The sequence below is a fragment of the Stenella coeruleoalba genome (genome assembly GCF_951394435.1).
Source record: "Stenella coeruleoalba genome assembly, chromosome: 8".
Taxonomy (NCBI): Eukaryota; Metazoa; Chordata; class Mammalia; order Artiodactyla; family Delphinidae; genus Stenella; species Stenella coeruleoalba.
This window is the reverse complement of record NC_137154.1, coordinates 22,758,639-22,771,391: the sequence shown is the minus strand read 5'-3', so window position 1 is coordinate 22,771,391 and position 12,753 is coordinate 22,758,639. Positions and strand designations below refer to the sequence as shown.

The window sequence follows — 12,753 nt, the reverse complement described above, 5'->3', positions numbered from 1 at the left end:
TACTTTGGAGAATCCTGGTACACACCACCTTAATCAATTGATCAAAGTCAACCTGGACATAATAAGATATATTACTCTATGTGCCTTCTGATCTGATGCACTGGGAAGCACAACATCACATCCATGGTATCCTTGCCCACCCCCGCCCCCCGCCCAATACGTAATCTCAACTAATGCAAAAAATTGACAATCTCAAGTGCTGCCAAGGATGTGGAGAAACCAGAATTCTCATGTATCGCTGGTGGTGATGCAGACTGGCACAGCCACTTTGAAAACCTGTTTGGCAATTACTTATTCATACAGTTAAACATACTCTTACCATATGACCCAGTAGTTCCATGCCTAGTATTCGTCTGAGAGAAATTAAAGCTTGTGCTCACACAAAGACTTAGACACAAATTTTTATGGTGGCTTTATTAGTAATAGCTAGAACTGGAAACAACTCAAATGTCCACCAACTGGTGAATAGATAAACAAATTGTGGTACATCCACACAATGGAATACTACTCAGCAATGAAAAGGAGCAAATTACTGATATACCAACATGAATGTATCTCAGATACATTATGCTAAGTGAAGAAAGGCCGACTCAAAAGGCTCCATGTTGTATGATGCTATTTATATGGCATTCTGAAAAAACAAAAAACTACAGGGATTAAAAACAAATAGGTACTTGTCAGGGGTTGGGATTGGGGAGAATAAGCTGACTACAAAGGCACATGAGGGAATTTTAGGGGGTTGATGACACTGTTTTATATGTTGATCGTGGTAGTGGTTTCATGACTGTAAATATTTATCAAAATTCAAAACTGAATGCTAAATAAGGTGGCCAAAAAAACCCAAAACTTCTTAAAAATATCATGTTTATAGTTACTAATGCTTAAAATAGTGTTGATAATCATAAGAAAACATCAGACAAACCCAATTGGGGGACATTCTACAAAATTACTCTTCAAAAGTGTCAAGGTGATAAAAGACAAAGAAAGACTGAGGAATTGCCACAGCTTGGAAGAGACCAAGGAGACATGTCAATTTAAGGCAATGTGGGAATCCTGGATTGGATCCTGAACTGTAAAAAGGATAGTAGTGGACCATTAGCAAAATGAGATTAAGGTCTCTGGATTAGTTAATAGTATTGTGACAATATTAATTTTCTGGCTTCAGTAATTGCACTATCATTATGTAATGTGGAATATGTTACTCTTAGGGAAAGCTGGATGAGGGGTACACAGGAACTCTATTATTTTTGCAAGTCCAAAGTTTTTGTAAGTTTAACATTATTTCAAATTAAAAAGTTTGAAACCATTCATAATTTCTATTTATCAAAAGATTCCATGAGACTGTAAAAAGGCAATCTACAGAATGGGAGAATGTATTTACAATATACATATCCAACAAAGAATTCAAAATCCGAGACTTCTCTACGCTGAAACAGTCTCAGCAACGTAAACAAATGCCAAAAGCAAGCAGACAGAAAATTAGAGAAGAAACTAACCATACAAATCTGGAGAACCAAAAACAAACCAAAAAATTAGTTTCTAAGAAATTAGAGAAGTGAAAATACATGTTTTATATGCTAATCCAACCACCCTGCCATGGTGATTTTGGGAATCAGCCTTCTCAGAGTGAAAGCCATGGGTTACCACGTGGGGCAAGGATAAAGAAAGCAAAAGGTACATTGCATAATGAAAGGGCATCAGAATGAAAAGAAAATAATTTCCTGGGACATGAAATGCAATCAAGTCAAGACCCATATTTTATCTCTGCTGGAGGCAGTCTTATTTGTTAGTAAAGTGCTGGGATAATCAACCATTGTTCTCCCTGCCAAGACCGTCAAAACAAATACAAGCTTCTTAGCTCAGTGCTAAAAATGTCTGAGCCTTCAGAGAACAGCTGGGCAGAAAGCAATCTTGTTCGATTTCAGCACATTTTCCCCTAGTATTAGGCTGTCCGAATGCAACCCACATCAAAGCATCCCAGACATCCGCTGCAGGGATAGACCTGTCATGTGAACACGGCCTATCAAACTCGAGCAAGCAGAATGCACAATGAAACCACTTTAAACTTGTCCAACTCCACATCTACAGGAGCAAAGACTTTGAAGCATAAAAAAGCTACTCTAAACAAATAATTTCTTTGAGTTGCTTTTTATAAATATAAAAAAATAATGGTCTGCCTGCAAAATGCTGTGTCTTGGTAAGGCTCTGGGAGTGTTAGAAATGATTCGTGATCTCTTAGCTATCTATTTCAACATTGCCTAAGGGACACCTTCTTCTAAGCATTTTCGGAATTATTCTCCAGCTATTGTCAGCTTTTATTAAAGTATGTCTTATTTGTGGCTTTGTGATTTCTATTAATTACGAAGTGCATCAATTAGGATGTTTGGGATTGCAAGTAACAAAAAATTAAAAATCACTGATTTAAACAATACTTCTTTTATCAAGTAACAACAATCTAGGGTGTAATGTACAACATGGTGACTACAGTTAATAATAGTGAACTGCATATTTGACAGTCAGTAAGAGAGTAGATCTTAAAAGCGCTCATCAAAAGCAAACAATTTTAAACTATGTATGGGTGACAGATTTTAACTACACTCACTGTGATGTCATTTTACAATATAAACAAACAACAAATCATTACTTTGCACACCTGAAACTAATATAATGTTATATGTTAATTATACTTCCATTTTTAAAATAAATAAATAAAATAAAACAGAATGCCAGAGGTAAAACAGTCCCAGGTGGGTTAACTCATTTGCTCAAATGGTTCATCAAAGGCCCAAGTTCTTTCCATATTTCTGCTCTCTTGTCTTCATGCTAGGTCCCCTTATGGTCATAAGATGGCTGCCACAGTTCCAGGCCTCACATCCAGACACTAAAGTGTTAGATGGATAGGAAGTGTTCCTGTGAGTTTCTTTTTATCAGTGAGAAAAATATCTTTGCAGAAGGCCTCTCAGAAGATTCATCATCATGTTTTATTGGTCACAATTGTGTCATATGCCCATGTCTAAGCCAAAAGGGATCACAGTGCAACCATTAGACTAATTTACTTCTAAACACAGGGATAGGGAAAGCTTTCTATGACTGATATGAGGGAGGAATGGACACCCAAATATATGTGGGATCCTGCCAGTTAAGCAGAAAGGGGAACAGGCTGTTAGGTGGGCAACCATCTGTGTCTGCAACAATTGGGATGCAGAGCAAAATATGTTTAAGTTGAATTTCTGGCTTAATTGTGGTATGTGCAGAATACCTTTTAGATTGTGACCTTGGTTATTGAAAATTATTCTGAAACATTAATCCCCTTTTTTCTCTACTATGTAAAGTGGAATGACATCTTTGGTGCCTCTACACGGTGACACTCCTCTTCTCCTGCCCTTTGAGACCTCCTCCTTTATCCCCATCCAGGAGGGCAGGAGTAAACCTCAGCCTCCATGTCTGTACAATGGGCTGTTGCCTCCTTGGCCATAGATGATTGGAGCTGAAGTGTATACAGTGGACACCAGCTGGACCAATCAGCTTCTCTTCCCTGGGAATCTGGAATGGGGGCACCATCTGATTGCATCAGTTTCTTCAAATGGTTGGGCCTGTAACACAAAATTTCCAGAATTGTCGGGCAGCTGTCTGTGTGTCATTCGGGATGTGAAAAGCTGACGTTTGGGACGGTAAAAATGAAATAGATATACAGAGAGACATAGACACACATTTTGGCTCTGTAAGTCCCCTTGAAATCCACCCCGCCCCCCCCCCCCCTACACACCCAAATCCAGATCCAAGCTAGCTTGAAGTAGCTTACGTTCCTTGCAGCCGAAGAGTCCTAACCCATACATGAGAGCACAGCGTCCCTTTTCCGGGGTGACTGAGGATTCTGTGGCCTTTTAGGGTCATCCTTAAGGACTTCCAGTTCTCATTAGTCAGAGCTCTGTGTGCAGAAAACAGAAGAAAATGAGTCATACCTGTCATAAGTTCACCCCAGAAGTTGCTACAAAAGTTTCCTTCGTTTGAAGTCCATCCTAACTATTGGTTCAGTTTCTAAAGCTTTAATTCTTTTCCCTAAGGAAGTATTCAAACAAAACACTTCGCAGGAAGGACGACAGTCAAGTGCGAGTGGTGCCTGCAGTGCTGTGGGCCAGAGAGGCAGGTAATGGGACTCACACACACTGAGCTCCAGCAGTCTGCTCTCCACGCATTGTTTACTCCATCCTCACCACATACTCTGCCGCAATCACTGTAAAACCATTCTACAAATGAGGAAACAGAGGTTCAGAGAAGCTGATTGATTTTGCTAAGGGGAGGAAGATTTGAAACCCTGATGTGAGGAGAACCACAGCTAATGATGTTTTCACTATTTCATGCTGTCATACAGGAGGAAAAAAAAAATGTGCCTTGATTGGATGTCCCATTAGGTAGATTCTGATTAATGGACTTCTGACTCTGGTTATTATGAGTATTTACCATCCTAATATCAAATCATTTGTATATTCCAGGAAAGAGACACAGGGAGGATGACCGCCTAGCACCAGGTCTATTAAGATATTTCTGCATTTTTCTAAATTAATCATTCCCACATCTGGGAGAAACAGAGGACAAGAATTTTTAGCACCTTATTTATAAAGGCGGAAAACCCAAAAGCCAGAGAAGGTAAGTGACAGGTGCAGGAGCCTTACCTGGACCTAGAAACACTTTGTAACCATGTGGTTCTGACTATCACAGTAGGTGTACATTCTTAAGCTGTTGATTTTTCTTGACTAATTAAAGCTGATTGGAGTTTTAGAGCTGGGCCTTGTTTTTGTTTTCCCCTATCTTTCACATACTGGAACTCACAGGCTGTCTTGCTGCTGCCAATTAGCAATAATGTTGGAGAAGAGTTAGTCCCCGCTGTTCCCAGCTTGTATGGGAAGCTGTCAGAATGAGATTAGGGAGAATCAGGCAAAACTGTACATTTCAGTGTGGCTTGTTCCTAGCAAGACAATCATGCAGATGTTTAGATCAAACTTTCCAGACTCAAAAGTGTCACAGACACGTAAAGCTGCCCATCTGGAATATGCTGCAAATCGGAACCAAATATTTATCCTCTCCTGCTGCTGTTCTGTAGGCCAGTTAACTTTTCTCAACCTAGTGACTGTTTTCTTAGTTTTATTTAGATTTAAAAAACAAAGCAGCTGACTTGGTTTTCTTCATTATGGAGAAATGTCACATGCTTATTTTGATGCATTCCAACATTACAGACATAAAAGGTAGAAAGGGAAGATTTGGATTGGAGTTTGTAATACTGTCAGTAGCTTTTCCTGTAAATCTTGCCAATGTCAAGAACATCTTGGGGAATGTAAACCACAGGAAAACTCCAATGAGTCAAAATGTCCAGGGGATGGGAGATTCCAGGTTATCCCAGAGTTACCCAGAAAATCCTTTTCCCATCAAGCTTGATGTTGAAATCTTACTGAAAGGTGTGAGTTTCATTTCCTGCTCTAAGAAGCACAGCTCACTGTGAATGTGATTTAATGCTTCTCTGATAGTCGAGGGTCAGCCTGGACCTCAGGCTAAACATTCTGGACCCCAATTCCCATTGTCCAGAAAACAAAACAGGAGATTGGGTAGAATTTGTACTTGACCCCAGGCCATGTTTTTGAAGTTCCTTGAATAAGCTTCTTCCATGTATTTTGCTCCTTTTTCCTTGTAGAAGAAGAAAAAAAAAGTCTGCAAAACTGGGGGCTTTGCCTATACAAATTCCAGTAAAATCAAGATTTTACCGGATTTAAATATTTTCGTTTAGTCCTAATGGAAGATGCACTGAGGCCTCAGCCGTCAGGAGTTGGGAGCCATCCTTCCCTTGGCCTCAGGCCCTGCACAGGTGCAACTGGAGGAGAAGCGAGTCCCTCCCTTAGCCCTTCCCCCACTGTCAACCCCCCACCCCCAACAGAGAACAGAACGTAGGGGCTCTGTATTTGGTCGTTTCTTCCGAGATCATTTGTCACTATCTAGACCAGGGTTTCTCAACGTAGGCACTACTGACATCTTGGGCCATACAGTGCTTTGCTGTCTTGTGCACTGTAGGACGTTTAGCAGCATTTCTGGCCTCTACCCACTAGATGCCAATAGCATTCTCCCGACCGCACTCCCCCCAGTTGTGACAACCAAACATGCCTTCAGACGTTGCCAAATGTTCCCCAAGGGGCAAAATGCCCCCCCAGTTGAGAGCTACCAGTGTAGACAGAGGCACGATTATTCTTTTTTTCCCCCCTCTTGTCAAGATTATGAGTTTTCTTGACCTTGGCAAGTAATTTCATAACATATTTCCTGTGCTATTTTATGGAAGAATGCAAATAATTCTCTGATGAAAGTAATATTTTGATTTGAATTGTGTGAGGCAGGTCTCATTAAAACAACTGCAGGTTGGCATTGTTTTTAGAAGGCAGTAGATTTGTTTTCTGAATCAGTTCTGATTTTGAGTTTTAAATACTGAATTTTCATACTTTCCTAAATTTCCTTTGAGGTCACTGTCATCACGGACATGAAGTCAGTGTCTTAGCCACAGTCTCTCGTGTGGTACTGTCATCCTCAATTTCATATTTGCATCCATCACAGAAATATTTTTACTACTGTTGCTGCTTCCTAATGCTTAAGAGATTTTCCACCCACTGTTTTTTTTTTTTAATCCCTTATTCCGTCTCTCCAGTGGATTGAGTTACATTTAAATTAGATGTTCTTAAAGAACAGTCAGTAGATTTCAAAAAGAAATCTGCTAAATTGGTGCAAGCCAGGGGTTAGTTTTATATCCCTTATTTCAAGCCTACAGAGGTATTTATGCTATAGAAAGAGGGAGGGGTTAAATTGTTTCGGATAAGCAGATTTTCTGTATGTTTAATGCTGCCGTGGAAGTCTCTATACACAAATCTTTGTGCACACGTCTCAGCAGCACTTTCAGCTAAAACTTGAGAAGACAAATACAGGGTCAAAGGGTATGAATTTTTTTTTAAATAAATTTATTTATTTATTTATTTATGGCTGCGTTGAGTCTTTGTTGCTGCGTGTGGGCTCTTCTCTAGCTGTGTTGAGCGGGGGCTACTCTTCGTTGCGGTGCGCGGGCCTCCCACTGCAGTGGCCTCCCGCGTTGCGGAGCACGGGCTCTGGGCGTGCGGGCTTCAGCAGCTGTGGCTCACGGGCTCTAGAGCGCAGGCGCAGTAGCTGTGGCGCACGGGCTTAGTTGTTCCGCGGCATGTGGGATCTTCCCAGACCAGGGATCAAACTCGTGTCCCCCACGTGGGCAGGCGGATTCTTAACCACTGCACCACCAGGGAAGCCCAAAGGGTATGAATGTTTTAAGGCTCAATACATATTGCCAAATTACCTCCAGAAGGTAGTGCCCATTTTCAGTCTCTTTATTGGCAATTCTCTTGAAGGGTTTCCGTCTTGTTCTGTCAGCCTCCAGGCCCGTGAAGACATTTCCCACGGGACAGTCTTCAGATATGTCAATGGAATAAGATCCATCTCAAGATATCTGTCAACAGCCTCCCTGGGCCCATCTCAGACCATCTGTCAGTGGCAACTCTAATATATTTTTGCAAGATGCTGGTGCAGTTGCCAAAAACAAGCTTGCAATATTGAATCAGGTTTTCCAATCAGTGAGGTTGCAGAATTGAACTGTGTTAATGGCGTGTGACAATCTTAGTCCAATATCCAGAGACTCCTAGAAGGAATGTTTCCTTGTAAATTTAAGGGCAGCTGCAAGAGAGGGAGTGTGGATTACCTTTCACGTGAATTCTGTAGCGCTCGCACCATCCCAACCCTGTTGTAAACCTCGCAGCAAGACTTGATTGCCAAGCCTCAGCTTCAGGCAAGACTGGGGAGAAAAACACTACTTTGATTCAGGGCTGCAGTACTTAGAAAGGCACAGTGATGCCGTCTGACTCTCACACATGCAACTGGTTCCCTGAGTGGGTTTGTATTCCATGCCACCAAAGACACATACGTGTGATAACGTACGTGCCCCCAGGAGATAGAATCAGCTTTCTACAGTGTATGAAGTGGTCTGTAAATTGGAAAGCACTATACGGATACGAGTTTATTACATTTGTCATTGTATTGTTACGAGCTCTGAACTGACTCTGAGATGTGGAACTGAAAGCATCTAGAATCTATCCATTTTATTTTAGACACACAAAATTGTAAGTCCCTTCCCTAAACCCTCCTTGGACACTTGAACTCTAAAGAATCATGGAGCGCAAATCAGCATTTAGTTTCAAGAGGCTAGTATAAATTTCAAGCGTTCAGATGGCCAGAGTTGCCTCTGCCCTCAAACGGATGATGTGTTCTCTTTTCTCTGCACCACTGGCTGAGTCACTCTTTGAAGTGTCACAGAGTCCCCAGATAAATCCAGCCTGTTCCTCAGCTCCCTGGACCATATCGTCCCCTTGGCATCTAGTATGAATGAAACAAACCACCAAAGCCAGAGCAGATAGAAACCACAAGGAACACATAAGAGACAGAGCCCGGGGCCACCACCTTGCCAACGAGGCAGACTGGAAAGGCAGGCCTGACCTGAATGGTTTCTCACTATAAGTACCTTTAATAAGAATGGGCTGTACTCAGCCACCCTCAGACAATCTCAAAGCATCTTATCTGTTTCTCCTGTATATGGCTTGTCAAGGATAAGAATGGCCTGATTTCTTTCTGTCATTGCAAGGCCACCAAAATGGGGATTAAAACAGCTAAGAATTTTAAAGTACTTTTACCTGTTATTTCATATGGTCGTTCCAATAATTCTACAAGCCAGGACTTTTTATATCTTTCAGAGAAAATGAAACTGAAGCCCAGAGAGGTTATATCTCACCTGAGGCTACACAGGAAAGAAGTGGCAAAGCGAGGACATGAACGTCAAACTGCCTGACTTTAAGGTCTCTGTTCCCTCCATTATCGCATAGTGGAGTCCTGGGTTGGGATATTCTTTCTGGTTTGGCTTCTGAGATAACCTTGTCCCAGCAGATCCACAATCTTCCATCTCTGCCTCAGAGCTGCTCTTGAGCTGTTGAGGGAAAGGAAGTGGGTAGAAAGTGAGAGATCCAGTCAGAACGAAAACTTAAGAAAATTACTTAAGTGAAAAATTACTATTACAAGGCATGATATAAATTTGCTTATAACTTTGTGCAATTTTTGTGTTAATTTTTCTATGTAAATGAACCCATTCTACTCTACATCAACATACATACTTTACCTGTGTCTTCCTACAAATTTTTGTTTAGTCTCACACTCCTAGTACCTGGGAGCCCTAGCCATCTGTGTTACACCTAGAACTTAGAATTGCCTTTCATTTTCCTTCAGTCCTGAATCAGTGTGGAATTCAGGGACAGTGCAGATAAGAGTGTATGATTGTGGCAGACACGGGCTGCCCATTTAGGGTCCCATTTCCAAGTCCTCTCTGCTTTGAGCTGGGCTCAAGAGACCGGGAGGCAGTGAAGAAGCAGGAGTGTTCCTTCTAGCTCCCTCTCTTCCCTTCCACCTGGATGCAGAGAACTTTGGGGCTGAAGGGCAGTGATTCTCAAACTTGAACATGCATCAGGATCAACTGGAAGGCTGTTAAAACACAGACTGCTGGGCCCCATCCTTAGAGTTCTTATTCAGCAGACCTGGTTGGGATCTGAGAATATGCAAGTCTTATAAGTCCCAAATGTTGCTGATGCTGCCAGTCTGGGGACCATGCATTGGAAACCATTGCCCTAGAGCAACACCCTAGTGCAATCCTGATTGCACTTTATACTCCTCTGAGAGGTATTTTAAACATTTTGATGCCCAAGCTGCTCTTTAAACCAATAAAATCAGAGTCTTCTGGGGTGGGGGGGGCGCATGTATCAGCATTTTTGAAGCTCATCAGGTAATTAAAAAGTGCAGTGAAAAGTTGAAAACTGTTGCCTTAAAGTGGCGGCTTACGATGGAAAGAACATGGGTTCTTAAATCACTAAGTGTAGGAAAGCAGTCTGTCAGTGAGAAGTATCCACTTTCGATTGTTATATGAACAAGAAATAAACTTTTATTATGTTAGGCCGCTGAAATTCTGGAGATGATTTGCTATTGTAACCAGCATTATCCTAACTAATACAATAATGGTAACTATTAAGAACAAGTTTTCAGAAATTCTCTTTTTACCTCCTGCCTTCTTCTCCTCTGATAAGGAAAGTATCTATCTGATTGGTTCCAAGACACTCACTGGCTCACATTTTCTAAAGGTGACATTTCAGTGGGAATAAGGTTCCAGCACATGTAACATAGTAGCCTCTTTTTCTCGCTCTTCCTTGCAGCCAGGATGGCAGGGCAGCCCTACATTCCCCTCTCCCCACCCCTCTACTTTCTCTCTGCTTGGACACACATTCATCCTTTCCACCTGGAAGCAGATTCAGAGTTCTTGACTCGGCCTGACAGGTGTTAAAGTAGCCAGGTGAAGCCCAAGATTGAGTCGCTCATGCTAAGCCCCACGTCAGCGAACCAAAACTTAACTGAGTTTCGAGGCTCTGTTCTCCCAGAAAAGGAAGATTGAGGTCAACCAATCAGGGCTTTCCCGCTCAACACAAGTTACCTGACACAAGTTACCTTCTCCAAGGCTTCCTTTTGCTCCATGTAAGGAAAGCAACCCTGCTTTAACCAATCAGTAAATGCCCAGTATAACTTCCTTGCCCCTGCTCACTTTGGTCTATAAAAAATCTCTTGCCTGGTATAATGCATTGGAGCACCTCTCCAGCTGCTAGATTGGATGCTGACCAATTCCTGAATGACTGACTAAAGCCAATAAGATCTTTAAAATTTACTCAGTTGAATTTTGTTGACATAGGAATTGGGCAGAAACTGGGCAAATATTCTGGGCAAAGGTGACACAATGCTCTTTTCCTTCTCTGATGTATGTCAAAAATCAAAACCAAACCAAACCACAACGACAAAACACCTGATTCAACACATGTCAACAAGTGCCAGAGACTATCCAAACTGAGAATATCTGAGAATTGGGATTGAACAATGAGGAGAAAGAACATGAGTTCCATCCTTGCTTCCTGACTTTGCACTAGGGCTTGGGACCAAAGCTCTCTCTAAAAATAAAGTGCTTCTTATTGCCTGCATGGGGCACTGCAGAGAATGGGGTCGATAGGCCAAGACAGGATTCAGGTGATTCTGGGTCCCCCTAGCCAAACATCTTTGTATACCATCCCTGAGCTAATAAAAAGATGGTGTAATTGAGATGGTAACATAAACACTTAAAAGGCATGGTGACCAACGAAACGACATGGATGACTTTTTGAGAATTCAACCCATATCTGCCTTCACTTTAAAGCAGGTCCAGCAATCACTTGAATAATAAACTGGATAGATTTTTTGCCCATAGAAACATCAAGTGTTACATGGAAAGGAATGGAAAGGTTAATGGCTCTACAAACATATTTTGCAGCTTCTGCCTTCTCATGATAAATGTGAAGGGACAAATACCCTCAGGTGAGAATTTCTTCCCCGGCTGAAGGGCTGTGATCTGCCCCCACTCCCCGCCTCGCAGCTCTCATTCTTGGCGCCTCCTCTCAACTTCCTCTAGTGGGAGAGAGACAACTCTTTCAGCTGCAACCAACAAAATCCAGCCCAACACAGTAGGAGCCCAAATAAAATTTACTGAATCACGTAATCGAGAGGCTGGAAACACGACTTGCTTCAGAGATAGACTGATTCCGGGGCTCCAGCACTGTCCTCAAGGTCCAGCGTCTCATTCTTTTCCCGAGTTGATAGTATTTCCAGACATGCGCTCACTACAGGGAGGAAGATGCTTACCAGGTGTTCAATCTCACACCTCTCATTCAAGCCCAGTGAGGATAGACCGAGAATCTCCTTCCCAGAATTCCCAGGGAAAGTCTCGTTGCCTCTCTAATTGGCGCCAATTAAGTCATATGATTATCAATGAGCCAATCATTGGCAGCCAAGGAAATACAATGCTCTGATTGGCTTAGGCCTAAATCACATGCTCTATTCCTGACCCCAGGGTCTAATCCTTCTAGAATCACTTGATTGAAAAGGGAAGGGGCTGGTGACGTTGTCCAAAGAAGGAGTGGATTCTGAGTGTCCAGAAAGCCACAGATGCCCGCCACTGGTGCCCCTAACTTCCCAAGTCAGCTCCAGAAAATTCTTTAACTGTTTCCTCCAACAGGAGCTCGGCAGGCACGTCTAACTTCTTATACAGCTTTTCCAACTAGTGGCGATAAAAGGGGCGATAGAAGGGGGAAGTTGGAGACAAGAATAAGCCTAAAAAGGGAGCAGAACCCTGGGGCAAAGATCTCCTGGGAAGTAAAAGGCTGCTGGAATGAGAGCTGTGTTGCCTGATCTGATTGTCATTACCCCGGCAAAGTAGCCCGCGGCACAGGCACTGGATACTAAGTGTTGGAGATATTCTCTTTCCGAGGAGACTCACCAGGCGGATGCTTCTTCCCCTGTTAGCTCCGGGCCACTTCTCTTTCTCCACTCTCTTGACGCACACATAGATCCTTTTATGACGCTCCATGGAAACCAGAGATGGAATAAATCAAAAGTGGTCAGAGGAACCATTGTTCTCACTTGTAAAATAACTGAACCCTTGTTAATTTGTTGCCAGCCTTACATTTCTCCCGAGAGCTCCCCATTGGATGGAGGCTGTAAACAGGAAACTTGAAACCCTCAGTCATCCTTTGTATTACTTATTGTTTGTGGGCAGCTGCAAGGGATTCGCCATCACAGAGCTTGTGAATCCTA

At 42.3% G+C, this 12,753-nt stretch overlaps 2 long non-coding RNA genes across 2 annotated transcripts in view; one reads left to right on the top strand and one right to left on the bottom strand.

Annotated features, from left to right (window-relative positions):
- LOC307190110 overlaps positions 1 to 12,753 on the top strand; it is a 43,949-nt gene that overhangs the window by 20,840 nt on the left and 10,356 nt on the right. The window contains exons 5-7 of the long non-coding RNA XR_013829416.1: positions 4,065 to 4,147; positions 4,494 to 4,647; positions 8,799 to 8,900. This is a non-coding gene — a long non-coding RNA (uncharacterized lncRNA). The remainder of the gene's footprint in view (positions 1 to 4,064; positions 4,148 to 4,493; positions 4,648 to 8,798; positions 8,901 to 12,753) is intronic.
- LOC307190111 lies at positions 2,317 to 12,628 on the bottom strand. Its single transcript, XR_013829417.1, has 3 exons — positions 12,437 to 12,628; positions 8,837 to 9,028; positions 2,317 to 3,928 (listed from the first exon to the last, which is right to left on the bottom strand). It is a non-coding gene; the product is annotated as an uncharacterized lncRNA (long non-coding RNA).